This window comes from Canis lupus, chromosome 25 (assembly GCF_011100685.1).
Source record: "Canis lupus familiaris isolate Mischka breed German Shepherd chromosome 25, alternate assembly UU_Cfam_GSD_1.0, whole genome shotgun sequence".
In the NCBI taxonomy this organism is placed as follows: Eukaryota; Metazoa; Chordata; class Mammalia; order Carnivora; family Canidae; genus Canis; species Canis lupus.
The window spans coordinates 8,149,232-8,167,001 of record NC_049246.1 but is presented as its reverse complement, the minus strand read 5'-3'; the positions used below and the strand labels follow the sequence as shown (position 1 = coordinate 8,167,001).

Here is a 17,770-nt window from a genome sequence, read left to right as displayed (position 1 = left end):
CACCATCTGCCACTGCTCTTGGGAGGAGAAGAAGATGATAATTTTTAATATTATTAATTATTCTTCATTAGACATTTATTAAGATTCCACAGTATTCTGCTGTTGGAGCTCAGGCTCTAAATTAAACAGATTTAAGAAACAGATATGTCTATCTACCTTTCAAAAAAAAAAGGACTGACTTTCAGAAAAAATGTAGTAAACTATACTTAAAATTTGTGTTTTTATCTTGTATTGGAAGATACAATGGGTGAATAATGCCTTCAGGATGAGGAAATGTAGAACATAAGTTGTCTGGTCCTTATAGTTTGACTAGAATGTATATATGGAGACAGATATTTAAAGGTGGACCTTTATTATGAGGAGTACCAGTATTTCATTCATCAACAGTAGAATCAGATTAATAACATTTCAGCTTTGAAAAACAATGGTGAAGTAGCCTGACCCTGCGTCCTCTGCAAGAAACTTCTCAATAATATCCTTATAGAGGCTGTGCCGGGCTTCTGTTCCAGGAAACTCAGTACTTCCAGTGGAATTCATTCACTCGGCATATTTACTGAGCACCTACTATATGCCTGTCTGATCAGAGCTTACTTTTAGCCAGAGGAGTCAACCAGTCAACAAGAAAGTCAATAAACAAGTAAATTATGTATTGGAAGAAAACATACAGGAAAACTTTCTGACCAAAAGGGACATCCCAAACTGGAATGAATGAGTTTTCCTGTATGTTTTCTTCCATGCAATAATTGCTCAGGTATTTGAAGAATGTGTTCACTGCCCTCTTAATTCACCTCACTTTTAAATTATACACTCGCAGTTGGTTAAGCAGTTACTTATATGTGTTAGTTTGCTAGGGCTGCCATAATGAAGGGCCACAGACCAGCAGAAGTTGGCTCAGAGTTCTGAAGGCTAGAAGTCCAGGATCAAGGGGTGGGCAAGGTTGGCTTCTTTAACTCCTCTCACCTTGGCTTGCAGATGGCTATCTTCTGTCTTCACATCATCTTTTCTCTCTATGCGTCTGTATCCTAATCAGAACACCAGTCATATATGATTAGGACACCAGTGACCCCATTTTAACTTCATTAGCTCCTTAAAGACCCTACTCCCAATACAGTGCCATTCTGAGGTATTGGGCATGAGGACTTCAACACAGGAATGAGGGGTGCATAATTCAGCCCATAAGATATATCCTCCTAGATTGGAACACTCAGAAGCAGGCAGGTGACCTCACAGAAAGAATCAGGCCAATGGTCACAAGCCATATTCTAGGCGTCTATATATTATCTTTCATAGCCTCAGCTTTGCTAACTGGCATGGAGCTTGCCATCAAAGAGAAATGCTAGATCTTTAAGTGACTCATTTTTCAGTCACATTTTCCTCCATCCTTCATTCAATTGTTCATTCAAGAAATGTGTCCTGAGCACCTGCTGGGTTGCAAGTGCTGCCCTCACCCAGGGACCAGCAGACATCCCTACCTTCTCTGAGGTTTGAGTTATACCCATGCAGCCTTTGATAAACAAGTGAACAAACAAGTATCTAATTATAAATTGGCACATGCTATGAAGTAAATGAACATATAAGAGAAGCACCCTACTTTGGGTCATTCTAGAGGGTGGCCAAAGTACAGAGATTTTGCATTAACCTTGAAATAAAATATTACATGTTAGATTTGGCCCATATTCCATGCTCTAGTCATTTCCAGGAGAGATCCTAGCCATCGTTTATTATATATGTGCCCCATTCCCAGTTCACTTTATTCTCCCAGTGAGATGGGTATGATACCTCCAGCTTCATCCAAATCATTAATCAAAATGCTTTAAAAATCAGAATGGTACTGCCATGGTCAGAGAACTAGAAATAATATCCTTAGCTACTCATAGATAAAGATCTAGCCATCATACAGAAAGCGGGACTCTAATAAGAAATACTAACAAGAGTCAAGCTGCCCACTGCCAAGTTTTCTATAACTAGTCTGAGCCTTATGTATAAGGAATGTATTCCTCTGCTTGTGCCACATTTATCACAAAAGGCCTTTCGAGTTGTCTGTCTGATGACTTGAAAGGTCAAGTCCACTTAAAGAGTTTCACTTATAACGTGGGGAAATGAAATTGTTCTCAATCTAAGCGGAAAGAACACCATTCGCGAAACAAAATGTCTGTGTTTTTCTAGTGCCATGGCTCAAAGGTGATACCCAGCAGCTTCTTCTAAATGGACCTGACCGACCCTGGCAGGCCCACTCCAGAAGCCTGAGATGACATGGGTCCAAGCTCTGGGGTCCTCTCTCTTCTTCCCTTAGGCATCCTTGGCTTTAACTACCAGTTCTGCACTTGCTGCCCAGGTCCCACTTGGTGTCTCCTTCCTCCGCACCCAGTTATAGTTCCCATGTTTGTCCTGAGTCATCACTCCTGGTATTTGGGTAAAAGGCACTCCAGATCTCCTGGCTGTCAGTCTATCAAACTGGCTTTCTTAATGTTCAGTGTAGGGAGAGTTCAATCAAATTTGGAGCACTGGAGATTGAGCAATGCATCCAGCAGGCACATCAACTGAGCCCATCACAGGACTACCAACCCCAAGGTGATGTCATCTTCACATCTGTGGCAGCACACTGACAATAGTAGAGAAAATGAAATTCTTTCAGAAACAGTCAAACCTGACCTTTAATTTAGCATGGACCATAGCTTGTCAAGATTCATGAGCAGAGAGGTACTGCTGTGAGCATTTGTTGATGTAGATATATTATTTGACGTGTTGTGTTTGTGTATCGATTTGGCACATTATATTCCACAGTATACATAGAGTAAGTTAAATTGTGACAAAATTCATTCCTTTACTCATTCAGTCAGTCTTCCATGAGCATCTGTCTTGTTGCACCTAGCATTGTTCTGGGTACTAGGATTGGAGTAGGGAATAAAACGGATATAATCCCTGCCCTCTCAGATCTTATATGCTGGTGGGTTTGGGAGACCCACTATGAGCATGTAAATACATATTATTCAGAAAGTGAAACATGCTTCAAATAAGATAAAGCGAAAAAGGAAGATACAGAGATGGGAATGAAATCTTACTTTGTGTGTAATACTCAGGGCAGAGACCTGTAGAAAGAGAAGCAGTAAACCATGTGGACATCTTGGGAGAAAGAGTTGAGGCAGAAGGAAAAGCAAGTGCAAAGGCCCTGGGTTTGGCCTGTTTGAGGAACAGCAAAGAGGCCTCTGTGGCTGGAGTGGAGCTAGTGCTTCTGCATTGCTGGTGTTTCAAAAAGTATAACAGAATCAGATTGATGCTTCACTAGACTTGCCCTGTGTTGTTATTGCTGCTGTGTTTATCATTAACTGAAAGTACATGAAAAAAGAATATTTTGATTCTACTAAGTCTGTGTTCTTAAATGGCTGAGAAGTTAGTTCCAGTGTGTGTGTGTATATTATGTATATACGCATATATACATGTTTAATGAAATTAGAAGCGCAGCTGAGACACACATTTTTTAAAGTTTTTATTTATTCATTTGAGAGAGAGAGAGGGAGAGAGCATGAGCAGGGGGAGGGGCAGAGCTAGAAGCAGACTCCCCGCTGAGCAGGGAACCAGACATGGGGCTCTATCCCAGGACCTTGAGATCAGGACCTGAGCCAAAGGCAGCCACTCAACAGACTGAGCCACCAAGGTGCCCCAAAATATACATTTTTATGTTGAAAAGTGAGAGTGTGAAGTTAGCCATCTACTTGATTTAAAAAACCCTTGGTAGTCTACTATGCAGTCTGTTATTAGCAATCAGTCCTACAGATGCTATTCTTTTCATCCTCCAAATAAAACACAGGAATTGAGGAAGGGCCAGAGTAGTTTGAAATTTAAGAACTCTGATGCTTTACAAGTTTCCTCACACCTGTGTTTATCGCAGAAGCAATCCTATTGGTGGCAGACAATTTAATAAGCAAAACATGGCGTTAGGTTATTTCCTGAGGCCACTCTTCTTTCTCAGCACAGCGGGCCTTATCTGAGCTCCTGGTAGCCCATCTCTGGGCATTATGCATCCTGAGGAATGTTGGGAATTTTTTCAGTTACAAAGCAAACACTTATGCTTCTAGGTGTTCCCATGTATCAGGTTCTAAGAGGCCACCTGTGTCGGGAGCAGAGTGTGTGAAGGTGATGTTGTGCCGGGCGAGCCTGGCTCAGTTTGTCCAGCTGGAGTGGTTCCAACATCCCAGTGGGGCCATGGCTGTCCGCCAACCTGCCAGTGACCTCAGAGAACACCAGAACACTGGAGGTACAGAAGAGCAGGTGAATAAAGCTATCACCACTTCATAGTTAGATTCTGAAATGTCACCAGCATAACTACAATTGGTCTTGAGAGGAAAGTTTGCAAATATAAGAACAGCATTTGGACTGATTCTTTGGCTATAAGCATTTTATTTAAATGCTTCAGCTTCTGCAAGTGTGAAATTCATAGACTTGGTGGACCTTCAGGTGATGTGAAGGTGTGTTAACTCATTGGTCCCTTCATGGAAAAGAAAGTCACGGTGAGTTATGTGGTGCTCTTTTTTGGTTGGAGCTGCTTGTCTGTGAATGATCAGCTAGCCAAGTGTGCTCGAGTAAAATTAAGTCTTGTCATTGACAGGTGTTTGCAGAGCATTCGAAGATTTCATGAATCACATTCTTCATCTGCCCTGTGCTTGCTAAGGGTTGAGCCTGTGGCATTTAAGGAAAGTTTGTGGTAATGGCAGAAGATTTCAAAATTAACTCCAGAGTTTAGATCTATCTGTCTGATTGGCTGTTAATGAAAACAAACTATCCTATACTGTCATGAGATTTTTTCATCTTTGGTTTGTATCAAATAATAAATTGTTCTTTCTTCTGTTGTTTCTGTAGAGTTCCATAGGCAATCACTTGACAGATGTACAGCAAAAGAATACATTTTATGCATTTAATGTATTGAGGATGATGTTATTATATCCATTACTTGTGGGCTCACCCACAAAAATAAAGCTCAGCTAGCACGTTTTTGAATCTGTTATGTTCCAGGCACCATGCTAGGTGCTGGTGATTCAGCAATAAGGGGTGCGTCCTTCCATTGCCATCAAGGAGCTCTCAGTTTAGTGGGAGGCAGACAAGTCACCTAATAATTACATGACCATGTAGTGCGTGCTACTGGAGCCAGATGGGGAGCATTTTACTGTCAGAGCCTCTCAAGAGAATGTGTGAGGCTTCCAGTGGGGAAAGTGGGAAGAACAAGCAGGATACATGGTGCAGAGCATAACAGCATGAGGCTGCATGATGTTTGTGGGATTTGCAGATAGTTCCCCATGACTGAAGCAGGTGTTGCATGAAGTTGGAGAAATAGGAAAGGATCTAGGATGACCACCAAAGGTTGAGCTCTGTCCCCAAAGTGATAGGAACTACTGAACAATCCAGCCACAGTATACAGAAGCAAAAGGGCATGAGATTTAGTCCACCCCAGTTCTCTTGCTAATGGAGACCTTGGGGTGATTCCTTTGGAGCTTAGGCTTGACTTTTCCATCTACATAAGGAGTAAATTTGGCTGGGTAGCTTCTAAGACCTACCCACCCTTCCAGGTCCTCTGGACTTTGATTCTGTCTTTAAAGCTTCTTTTTGTTTTCCCTTCCCCATACTTTTCATGCTTTGCCTCTCTTATAAGTGCAACTTCTGCAGTTTCCAGGTCCATAGGCCACTGATAGAAAAGAGTCCCATCTACACCTGACCTGGTCAGAGATGGTGTTAGGGGAGCAAAAATATCAAACATTGAGAACAGAGAGACTCTCCTACCAGCTTACTTTCCCCTTGACTTTTCACCTCCCTTTGCTGTCAGCTTGCTCTCTCTCTCTCTCATACTTCTCTTGGCCAAATGACCCGAAGCAGCCAGAGTAAAGTCACTAATGTGTTTAGGCTCCCTGCCATTGGTTAGAATCTTTCATTTATCCAAATAGCTGTGCATTCAAAAATTATGTGCTGAGTGCCTACTGTGTGCTTGCCTTGCCTAGTGTCCTAAGACACAAGGAGCAAAATAGTGAACACGATAAATGTAGACTCTGCCCCAATGGAAATGATAGTCCAAAGAGGGAGAAAAGCATATAAAAAAACATGATTGCATAAATGCATAACTGCATATGATAAGTTAAGACAAGTAAAAGTAGCTGTGAGGAATTTTAACAGTGGGTCTGGAGTTAGACCAGGATATTAAGGGAAGGCTTCTCTGAAGATGTGCTATCTGGACTGATGGAAGGACAGCAGGACTTAGCCAAGGCAAAAGAATGGAGAGGAGTCTGTGGCCAGTTGGAGCAGCACCGCTCACCTTGACCTGGAGGAGGGCAAGGAAGCTAGAAAATTCGAAGAGGGGAGGCAGGGCTCACCATGCAAGAGAATCAAGATATTATGAGGTCATGAAAGCAAAAAAAAGGAGTTTCAAGAAGAAGCGTGTGGTTTTGCAGTATCCAATATACAGATATGCCATTTTTGTTAAGGACTAAGAAGTGCCCACTGGCTCACTGGGGGCTGTTGGTCACCTTAACAGGAGTGTGGCCACAGGAGACCGACTAGACTGGACTAACAGGGAAATGGGAAGAGGTTGCATGAAGGGCAGCTGTGTTGAAACACTAGGCTGTGATTGAGAATTCAGGAAGCTAAGAAGAAATTGGAAGGAAATGAGCAATATAAGGAAGGTTTTGTTTTATTGTTTGCTTTTCAGATGAGACGTATTAAATGCTTTTATAAAGACTGGAATGATCTCAGAAAGAAAAAGGTTGAGATACAAGAGGCTGAGGGAGTGAGGTCCCAAGGCAAGGAGCAGAGATGGGGTGAGAATAGGCATTTCCTCCAATCTAGTGGGTCAGGAAGGTGGTCTTAGGGATTTGGTGGCAGAAAAATGGGAGCATTCATATGAGGCAAAGTCTTCCCAGAGAATGAGATGGGTGGAAGGAAGAGGGAAGGCTGCAGAGCCTGGGAGCACAGCCGCCCTGAGACGGCCTGGGGGTGTGGCCAGGCTCCACATACCTGCTGCCAGGGTTTTCTTTTCTGCTCAACCCCCACCCCATCGATCCCACGGGATTCCTGTAAGTATGTAAGAAGTGTATTTCTTGATTTTATTTCCAATGCCAAATCACACCACCTCCTATAATTTCCTATACATCCTGAATATTTAGACCTGGCAGCAGTATATTTTGCTCTGGTAATTTTTCCTCACTGTTTTATTTCTAATTAATCCTGTGATCCTTCCCTCCGTGTTCTTTCTCTTTTTTATTACCCTTTGAGTTGCTTATACCCTTTAGCTTTCTAATTTGAAAAGCACATGACTCTGTGCCTGTCTTTTCTGGTTGGTTTTTTGTAACTACATGCCACACTTCAGTCTACTTTGCATTTCATTTTTACAAAACACGTTATGAAGTTGGAATCTTTCACGTAAGCCGGCTTGCATGCCGGTGGACGGTGTCTGTCTTTCTGTCTGTCTCTCTCCAGTCAGGCAATATTTGTGGCAATAACTAGAATGTCTGCTAGATCTTTCCTTTCTTTCTCTCTTCCCATCCTGTTATGTACCTGGTACTCACCAGTTCCTTGATGCTTTGGCTTCCTGGCTTTGTGTTACGTTGTTCCTGCTGCATGTTCTTTGGTTGTACCCTCCAGATCCATGTCTCTTTGCTCCAGACACCCACAGTCTTTATGTTTCTTCCATTGACAGTCTGAAGCAGGGGAGCTCCCTTGGAGATACAAGTCCTCTTGTTTGGGATTCATAAGTCCATACCAAGTATCCTTAGAAATAAAGAAGGATTAGGAAGGAAACTAATATTTGGTGCATTCCTTAGCTATCTTGTATTAATCCTTATGCTGCTGTTGGGGCTGCTAGTCCCAGTTTAAAGACCGATAAATGAATCCCAGAGAGACTTCTTGAGAAATATTTCAGAACTAGGACTGAAACCATCCTTCTTCCCTGCCTAAAAGCTCAAAGTGGTTGCAGGTTATCACTCTGCATCATTTGGACACTCAAGAGGTGGACACCCCAGATTAGGGTGTGGGCCTTGACTTGCTTCAGGTATTGAACTATTTTTCATGTGAGGTTGGCTGTTTTGGCAATCAGGCCTCTCTAGTCCTTGAGTCCAGACGGAAGGCACATTCACCACTAGGTGGGGATGTAGCAGCACCACAAGTAGACACCAAGCAGATGAAAAGTAGACCTAATGAGAAGCCTTCGAGAGCTAGGGCATTCAAACTTTTTTTTTTCTTCTTTCAATAATTTATTGAAGTGACATCCACATAACATAAAATTAACCATTTAAAGTGACATACAGCGGCATTTAATATGCTCACAATGTTGTACAACCACCACCTCTGTGGCATTTAATATGCTCACAATGTTGTACAACCACCACCTCTACTTCCAAGCCATTTCTCTCACTCCAAAGTAAAATCCTCAGCCATTAACCAGGTTCATTCCATTCCCTTCTCTCTGTACCCCTGGCAGCAGTCAATCTGCATTCTGTTGCTATGGATTTACTATCCTGGCTATTTCTTATACATCGAATCATACTATACTATATGCAGCCTTCTATGTCTGACTCCTTTCACTTAGCATGATGTTTTCAAGGTTTGTCCATGGAGCATGGATCAGTAAGTATTTCATTCCTTCCTCTGGCTGAATATTCCATTGTGGGGCTCCACAATTTGTTTATTCATTCATCCATCAATGGACATTTGGGCTCTTTACACCTTTTGGCCACAATGAATAGTGCTTCTATGAACATGGATGCACATGTATTCATTTGAGACCTTGTTTTCAATTCCTTAGGGTATATGCCAAGAGTGGAATAGTGGGATCCTGTGGTAATTCTATGTTTAACTTTTTGAGAAACTGCCAAACTTTTCCATAGCAGCTGAACCATTTTACATCCCCACCACCAAAGTATAAGATTTTCAAACTTTTCTGAGCATGACTCACAATAAGAAGTACATTTTATATCAGAACCCAGCATTCACATATGTGTATATATTCATATAATACATATGTATGTATGAATATATCTTATATAAACAAAGTTATATGAAACCATACTCACCCCTGTTACTATATGATGCACTCTGAGGTGTTCCTTCCTGGTCTATTTTATTAGAAACATATGCTGATTTTGATACACCAAATGAGTTCCACACCTCAAAGCAAAGTGAAATCTTAAAAATCAAAGTAGCTGTGAAGATCAGAGTACCATTTTAAGTGTACATAATAATATAACCTATCTCCTTTCCATTTGGATAGTCAAAGAATTTAGGATATCATTCATCAACTTATCAATACATGTAAGTTTTGAGAAGGGGAGATTATTGAAACCATGAGGATGACATTTTACATATTCTCAAACATGGCCAATTTAGATCACACACAAATGCGAGTTGTATTGCATGCACTTGTTGGAGTGTGAGGAATGTAATTAGCTGAGGTTCTATAGTCCAGCAACAAATTATTTGGTGAGTAGCTTCTGGGAAAAGCCTTGTGATACACGTTATCATTTATTGAACACCCCAATTGAGTAGAGTAAGCTACCAAAGAGCATCATAGTAGAACAAGGGGTAGAAGAAGAGAAAGAAGTAGAATCAAGAGAAGGGAGGGGGGAAGCATAAGAAGCTTCTCCAATGTGTAGCAATTATTTATGACCATCTTCAAGAATTACCTGAAACTGAGCTCTCCTGGAAGGAGTGGTGTGTGGGAGGAATAGAGATTGGTGGTGAGAACACATGCTCTCAAGCAAATCCATGGGTAGGATTCCAGGTATCCAAGGACTAAGATGGGAAAAAATTACATTTTGCTTCTCATTAACCTCTAACTGAAATTTACTCTTTTCTTCAAGTACTAATATAGGCAACAAAAATAGTATTAGCAATCTTTGACTTCATTACCAATTGAAATTACAGGGTTTTTTCATCACATTACAGTTGCTTTAGGTGGATTTCAATATTGTTTGTTTTTTTTTATTGAAAAGTTATTATTGTTAGGCTTACCTCTAGGTTATGTTCTTTAATGTGTTATTAAAGAAATATGTCTCTATAATACCACAGTTTTATGGTTTTTAAAATAATTTGATAACTGTATTTCAAAATAACTGGTTTCCATTGTAATCTCATGCATTTATCTCATTCACGTTCTGAGAAGAAGCCTGTTGGATTTGCCAGACAGCCAAGCTCCAAAGTAGTTAAGAACCTCCTAGAGGTTCCCATTAGCCACATGTGCCTATTGAGCCATGGAATGTGGCTGTCCAAATTGAAATGTGCTGTAAAACAATACACTACACTAGATTTCAAATATTTAGTACCAAAAAACTATTAAGTGTCCCACTAATTTTATACATATTACATATTGAAGTGATCATATTTGGGGTATATTAGGTTAAATAAAATATATTTAATTTTCACCTGCTTTAATTTTCACCTGTTTCACCTGTTTCTAATATGTACATTATAATGTACATATTAGAAAATTTTAAATTGCATGTGTTGCTTGTGTTTTATTTCTATTGGACATGCCTGGCCTAGCATCAGATCTGAGTTCCAATCTTGGCTCTTTCATATAACCAGCAATTATCTTCATTATCATTGTTATCATTACTCTGCCATATCCTAGCTGTCAGGCTCCCCATAAATTTCAATGTCCTCATCTGTATGAGTAGATACAAAGGAGAGAGTATTACTATGTTCATTCCAGATTTAGCCTTCTTGCTAATACATTTCTTACTATCAGAAATGTCCTGAAATCTTATCCAAAAGTTCAAAAGAAGGTCCACATCCATGTCCCCTTTCCTTACTTTTCTGCTGGGTTGAGGGTTTTTAATGAACATAAAATTTAAATTATATTTGTGGAAGTAATATATAAAGATGAGGAAATAAGAATTTATAGACAGTAAATTTTAAAAAACATTATAAAGGATAGGAAAAAAAAAACTCTCTTGAAGAGCAAAGAAGATGGAAAATAAATCTTGAGGTAGGGTGGAGTAGTATGCAGGACTACAGTTGCCACCCATCCTGTATTTATCCAGAGACCTAAGTGGCATTTGGATAAGGCACAAGCAAACCACCAGCACATTCCTGGAGTTTACAAATGGCCACGTAAATAGCAGGACAACCGTAGTACATCCCTATTCCCAAAGCTAAAGTCCAGCAGGCTTCCACAATAGCTGGAAAGTGATGATATATTTCTTTAAGAGGGAAGAGCTGAGAGGGGACCTCTTGTCCTTTTGGGTGATCCTTATACTTCTGGAGCCCCTGAGCAGCCTAATACGGGCACCTTGGGGATACAAAGCCCTTTTATCTACAGAATCTCCTTTTGAGATCATGAAATAACTTTCCTTTTGAGATCATGAAATAACCTTCTGTAAATAGCAGATCATACAGTATCACCTAGACTCTATAAATGAGAAAGAAATAGCTTGAACTCAGGAGTGGATCACTGAGCCCAATACCTGATGTAATGAGGGCTGACATGAGCTTGGGTCTCTCCAAAACTAATCGGAATTATGACCCTCCACCTCTATTTCCCTGGGATGCTCAAAGTGACCTCACCTACCCTGACCATCTGCAAAGATCATTATTCTTTCTCTGGTTCCTTAGCTGAGCCATGCAATTGGAACTGCTCTCCCCACCAGCCTGTTAAACTGTTCCTTCTCATCATTCAGACAGTTTCTAGCAGCCCCACCCTCCTACACAAAGCCCTGCCTGTCTGGTCAAAATAGGGTGGTGATTTCTCCACCCTTTCTAAAAACATGCCTGGCAAGACTTTCTCTATCCTCCAGAATTTACTCGGGCCTTCAGAGTGACATTTTCTACCACGTTTTAACTGTGCTTGTGGGTGGAGAAGGTGATGTACGTATTTTTCCACGTCACTGTTGCCGAGCTCCTCTAAAGGCAGGATCAGAGGGTCTGAACCACACAGCTTCATGAACAGATGGTCACTTTGAAGGTTTAATCAGTGATGTTCAGTGAGGTAGACATTTCTTTTTAAAACAGAGGAGGTGAGTGGGGAGATGGGGAACTAGGTAATGGGTATTAAGGAGGGCACGTGATGTGATGACCACTGGGTGTTATACACACCTTATGAATTATAGAAAACTACATCTGAAACAAATGATGTACTGTTGGCTAATTGAATTTAAATTAAGAAATAATTTAAAAAACAGAGCTTTAGTTTTGAGTGAAGGGCTGTTATATGTATCTTTAATTCCATAGCTCAACTCTTCATCTCAATGACAATGACCTGGTTTTCAACTATGGTTTAGCCCTGGTTTCCGGGTCTTGGCCAGCTGTAGACTGTGCATCAGTTCTCCTCTACACCAAAGCACGTTGGTACTGCCTTATTAACTTCACAGAAGACAACTCGATCATTTTCATATTGATTTATCTCTTTCTAATTCCCAATTACTCTTTGATCCCATGTCAGCTGCTCCTCCTAGTCAGCCAGTGTGTGCTTTATATGAGATCCTTTTGATACTAGCTTTATCAAAACAGAATTGAGAAGGTGAATCTGTTGCCAAAAAATTCGAGTAACATATGCCAAAGACTGATATCAAATAATTTATTATGCAGTGTACTTTCCCTGAGCCGGAGTCCCTCCCAATAATATGGAATATCAAAGGCTGTCCTGCCCTAGGAGATGAGGCCATCTGGTGATTAGAAGCCGCGTTCCACATTTAGTAGAAAGTATCAGGGTCAGAATAAGGAGCAGGAGAAAGCGTTTCTTGACTCCCATTCCATCAGACTTTGTGGGTTGGTAACTGCAAACATGTGATCATACCTAAAAGAAAGATTTAGTAAAAAATGTTTACTATGTGTAAAGTTTAAGTAGCAAGTGTATTAAAAAAAACTAATCAAAATTTCCAATTTTTCCCAATTTCATTGACCTTAAAGTTCTAGATTTCAAAACTATAAACATTAAATGGTACCTTTGAGGAAAAGTTGATCTGCCTCTTATGACTTAAAACCAAATATTTACTTCTGTGTATGAAATTGGGAACATTAGTGGGAATATTTGTTCTTACCCTAAAATTAGATACTTAATTTTTTAAAAAATTTTATTTATTTATTTATGAGAGAGAGGGAGAGAGAGAGAGAGAGAGAGGCAGAGACATAGGCAGAGGGAGAAACAGGCTCCCTGCAAGGAGCCCGAGGCAGGACTCGGTCCCCAGATCCCAGGATCAAACCCAGAGCCGAAGGTAGACATTCAACCACTGAGCCACTCAGGGTCCCTAGGTACTTAATTTTTAATCACTTAATAATGAAATGTCTTGCCATAGCCAAAACATTTAAATGCAACTACAAGAATGTATCTTTTTTTATTGTTAAATTATCATTTTTATAGGGAAAAACTATTTTCTTTTTTTAAAAGTTTTTTTTTTTTTTTTTTAATGTATGAGGGACACATAGAGAAAGAGGCAGAGACACAGGCAGAAGGAGAAGCAGGTTCCATGCAGGGAGCCCGATGTGGGACTCGATCCCGGGACTGTAGGATCATGCCCAGAGCCCAAGGGAGACGCCCAACCGCTGAGCCACCCAAGTGTCCCAAAAAACTATTTTCTTAATTAGCAACCAGTGTTTCGGAAGAGTGGTGATTAGCAGGATTGTTTTTTATCCTAAGTATTATCAATCTGTGCATTTTTGGTAAATAATTATGTGCAAAGCAAATGCCATATTTTTACTTCTTCAGAAAGGACTTAATATTTTATAATCATGAATTAATTGTTGGCTCTTACTGCAGTTCTTGATATTGGGCCTTTTTGTATCCAGTGTAAATAATTTCTCTGGTTGCTGGTGGCATTTGAAAACAGGGTAATAGGGATCCCTGGGTGGCGCAGCGGTTTGGCGCCTGCCTTTGGCCCAGGGCGCGATCCTGGAGACCCGGGATCAAATCCCACGTCGGGCTCCCGGTGCATGGAGCCTGCTTCTCCCTCTGCCTGTGTCTCTACCTCTCTCTCTCTCTCTCTCTGTGTGTGACTATCGTAAATTAAAAAATAAAAAAAAAATAAAAAAAAAAGTGAAAACAGGGTAATAAAATTTTCAGCACTGTTGTGTGCTTTCACAATAAAAGGCTGTGGAAGAAACCCGTATTCTCTCTTTACATACAACCTAAATACAGTTTTAAATACTACTTGTGCCTTGTGCCAAGATTGAGATCAAATCTTTATATTTGTATGTATGAAATATGTATGAACCACATCTCCTGGCTTGGCTCTAGGTTAATATCCAAATATGCAGGCCCTACCTCGAGAAGTCAATAAGAAATGTAAATCAAGTAAATATAGAGCCTATAGTAAGCTCATCAGAACCTCCTTTCACCTTTACCCTAGGCACCAAAAGTTAGAAACATTAAAATATTAAATAAATGTGCACAAGTTTAGGCTTTCTTTACTTTCACAAACTTTCAGTCTTACCCTGGCAGCCAGCAGGGGGTGCTGGAGATGGGAGCCCTCTGATGAACAGTCTCTGTCCCCCTCTGACTTTGGAGTTAAGGAAGCATTTTGTGCTGGGTATTCTGGGGTCATTGCTCGCTCTGATTTGCCACTCCACAGTTGTCCCTTGGCTTTGTGCTCATTTAATCCTCATAACAGAACCCATGAGATAAATATTATTTTACAGATAAAATAAGATTAGGAGATGTTCAGTGGCCAAGCAACATAACTTCTACATGGGAGAGCAGGGCTTTGGTTCTGTCATACTATATTGTGGCCCTTCTAATCAATATCTGTGGAACATTTGCTCTTGAAGTAACAATTCAAGAGCAAATATTGGGAAAATTAAAGTGTTGGGAAAGAGGCCCAATTTTCGTTTCACCAGTTATGATAATGCTTGGAGTAGACACCTGAGTTAACAGACACCCTAGTCCCAATTCATTGTAACAATGTATCAGTGCCACTTTTTGAGACGTGCCTTGCAGGAGCCAGCAAATGACCCTTTGCTGGTGTTTGTCCATACAGGTCCTCTGAAATACAGCCTAGCAGTATTTCAACATTCAAGTGCTCAATTTATGTTAATTCCCGTACCCTATGATAAACTTGTAACGCACCCTAGGTGACTATGGGCTTATGGAGGGGGCCTTCCTTGTGCGGAGAGGCAAGGAGGATGGACTTCAAGCTTGACCCTGCTCCTCACTGCCATATCTCACTGCCATCTAATGCCTTTCACTACTTAAATCCTTCTAGGGCTTCCCATTAGTTAGACTGACATCGGATTCCTTTGTCATGGCTCACAGTTCTTCATAAAACTCCTTTGCAAAGGAGGTGAGGGGGAAAGAAAAATGGATTCTGCTGCTAATTTTTAATGAAAACAATTTTAAGAGATACGATTTTCCTTGTTTGCGTCTGAATCTGTGCAACAACAAGCCATGCTTTAATGAAGTCTGGGGCATTCAGAAAATTTAAATGTATTTCAGTTCCTTTGAAAAAAATTATTTGTACTGAATAGTAATGGAGTAAGCGTTTTCAAAATTTGCAGGATCTATTTTTGTGAAGATTTGCGTGTGTGGGTTGGATTTTTTAAGGGAATGATTATTGAGTTTTCTGTTTACGAAATGAACATTATGTGGCATCACTTCATATTTTTTTCTCTGCTGGTTTTTAGCACAAGATAGATCAACCCAAATGATACACATAAAATATATCAAAAAGGTTTTTGATTCATCTTGATACTTTATCTCTAAAGGACCTCATCCTGCATGAAGAGAAACAAAGCTCTTTCTCCATAATTGTCATCATTGAACTCAGGTGATGCTTAATTTGACTTGGAACCATTCTTATTAAGCAACAATACATAATTATAGGAATAGAATATATTTAATGCTTTTTTTAGAATTTTAAACTGAGCAAAAATTGATAAAGCAGTTTTTCTTACAAAGTGATTTTCCTTTGTTTCCTCAGGATGCTAGGAAAACATTTCTCTTCTGCCTAATACATTCTATGCATGAATGTACATGTCACTCTGACAATAATTACACATGTGGGCCCACGTGCAGCCATCCACAGGGAAAGGGGGCGGATTCTAACCCTAACCCAATCAACTCAATCAGACTCTTTAAAACCATTATGAGATGGCTCTTGATGTTGGCAAGCATCCAAATTGTTTGCCTAGCTTTGTTGTCACATTTTTTTTTTTGAACACCACACGTTTTAGTCTCAAAAAAAAAAATTGTCAGATATGCTAGGAAAGAAAAATTAAATATAAATTAAAACATAAACCGATTGCACTTCTGTTGTACATTTTTTCCCCACAGGCAACAGATAGCACTAGGCATGCATGACACGTCTGTTCATTTAGTGGCTCACTCTGTGTTTTTTTTGCATAAGAACTTAGTGTGTGCTAGGGACTGTGACAGATACACAACTGAGAAACACATGGCTCTTCTGAAGAGAGAGTATAGAGTAGGAATTCATGCAGGATGGCTAAATGCCACAAACTGTGATGTACAATCCATGCACCTTTTACCACCTTCATCCCACTGTACTACTCAGCAAGCTAAGACACAGGTTGGCCTCTGCCTTCTTGGAATACTGTTTTCTTAGTTCCTACTGCACCACCTGGGCTACCACCAGTCCATTCACTATATGGATCACAATTAGGTGCCCTTTCCTGAGTTTTGGGCAGATGGTGTAGCACACACCAGAGTGGACACAGCCCATTTTCATCCCTTTACAACTTAGAGAGTAGAGTTCAGGCCAGCTTGCCACTCTCACTCACCCTGGGTCTGGCGTCCTTCTACAGACCACAACCTGTACAACAAATCAAAATAATGTGAAAAATAACAGCCTTCTTCTCTAGATTCCTTTGGGGTGGGGCAAGGCCCCAGGGAACACTTTCTTCTCCAGGCTGGAGCCCAACAGGAAGGCAGTAAGCAGTCCTGGAGAGCCAATGCGGCCCAAAGCACTACTATTATGTAGTGATAACAAGGGTCTTAGCATCTCTTCCTGAATTTTGGATAAGAAGGTTGATAACCCTGATTCTTGCCTTGCTTATGATAATAAATAAATAACTCACTTACTCACTCCAGTTCTAAAATTTACTAGACCTAAATTTTGCCAGCTCTATGACCTTAACCTTATTCTGTGCCTCTTTAAGCCTCCATTTTCTCATCTGTGAAATGGGACTCTTAATAATACTTCATAGGTTGGGGGTAAGGTTTAAATATGATAAGATAGGTATTTTCAAACATAGTATTAATGTTGAATAAATGTAGGTGATGTTATTATCATGTCTCAGGTCACTTTCTGACTTTTTTTTCCCACTCTTGGATACCACTTCCTGAGGACCTTTCAGCTTTTCTGTATTACTGCTACTTTTCTCTGAGCCTCCAACAACTATGCCTAATCCCTTGCTTAAAGATTCATTATATAGTTGCCTAAGATTATTAAGGAAAGACTCCTCATTCCTCTTAAATGACATCTGAAGTCTCATAACAAGCCAGAAACAAATTCAAATTTTATTTTGTATTTTAGGTCCCTCTGTTCAGGTGCCTGTTCTGACTACACTTTTTTTTATAAGTGTCCCCACCCCCGCCAGAGAGGAGACAAAAAGATAAATGTTTTATCCCAGCTTGCAGCAGGTGTCATTCTATTTGATTTGTAGGCCTTTCAACAAAACAAAAGGCCTTTTCTGTTCTTTTACATTATATGCTCTCTTTAAAGGTACTCAAATGAGGAGGAAAAAAAAAGCACACATGATCAAGATTTCTGATTCTAACGGTCAGAAACTGGGCTCTTAGTTACTGATTCCCTCTTCACAGGGAAAATGAGATGCCATTAAAAACATT

At 40.3% G+C, this 17,770-nt stretch overlaps 1 long non-coding RNA gene across 1 annotated transcript in view; it reads left to right on the top strand.

The window, feature by feature from the left end:
* Nucleotides 1-4,779, top strand: part of LOC119865899 — a 152,882-nt gene extending 148,103 nt beyond the window's left edge. Inside the window, exon 3 of the long non-coding RNA XR_005378367.1 lies at nucleotides 4,607-4,779. This is a non-coding gene — a long non-coding RNA (uncharacterized LOC119865899). The remainder of the gene's footprint in view (nucleotides 1-4,606) is intronic.
* Nucleotides 4,780-17,770: the final 12,991 nt, after the last annotated feature.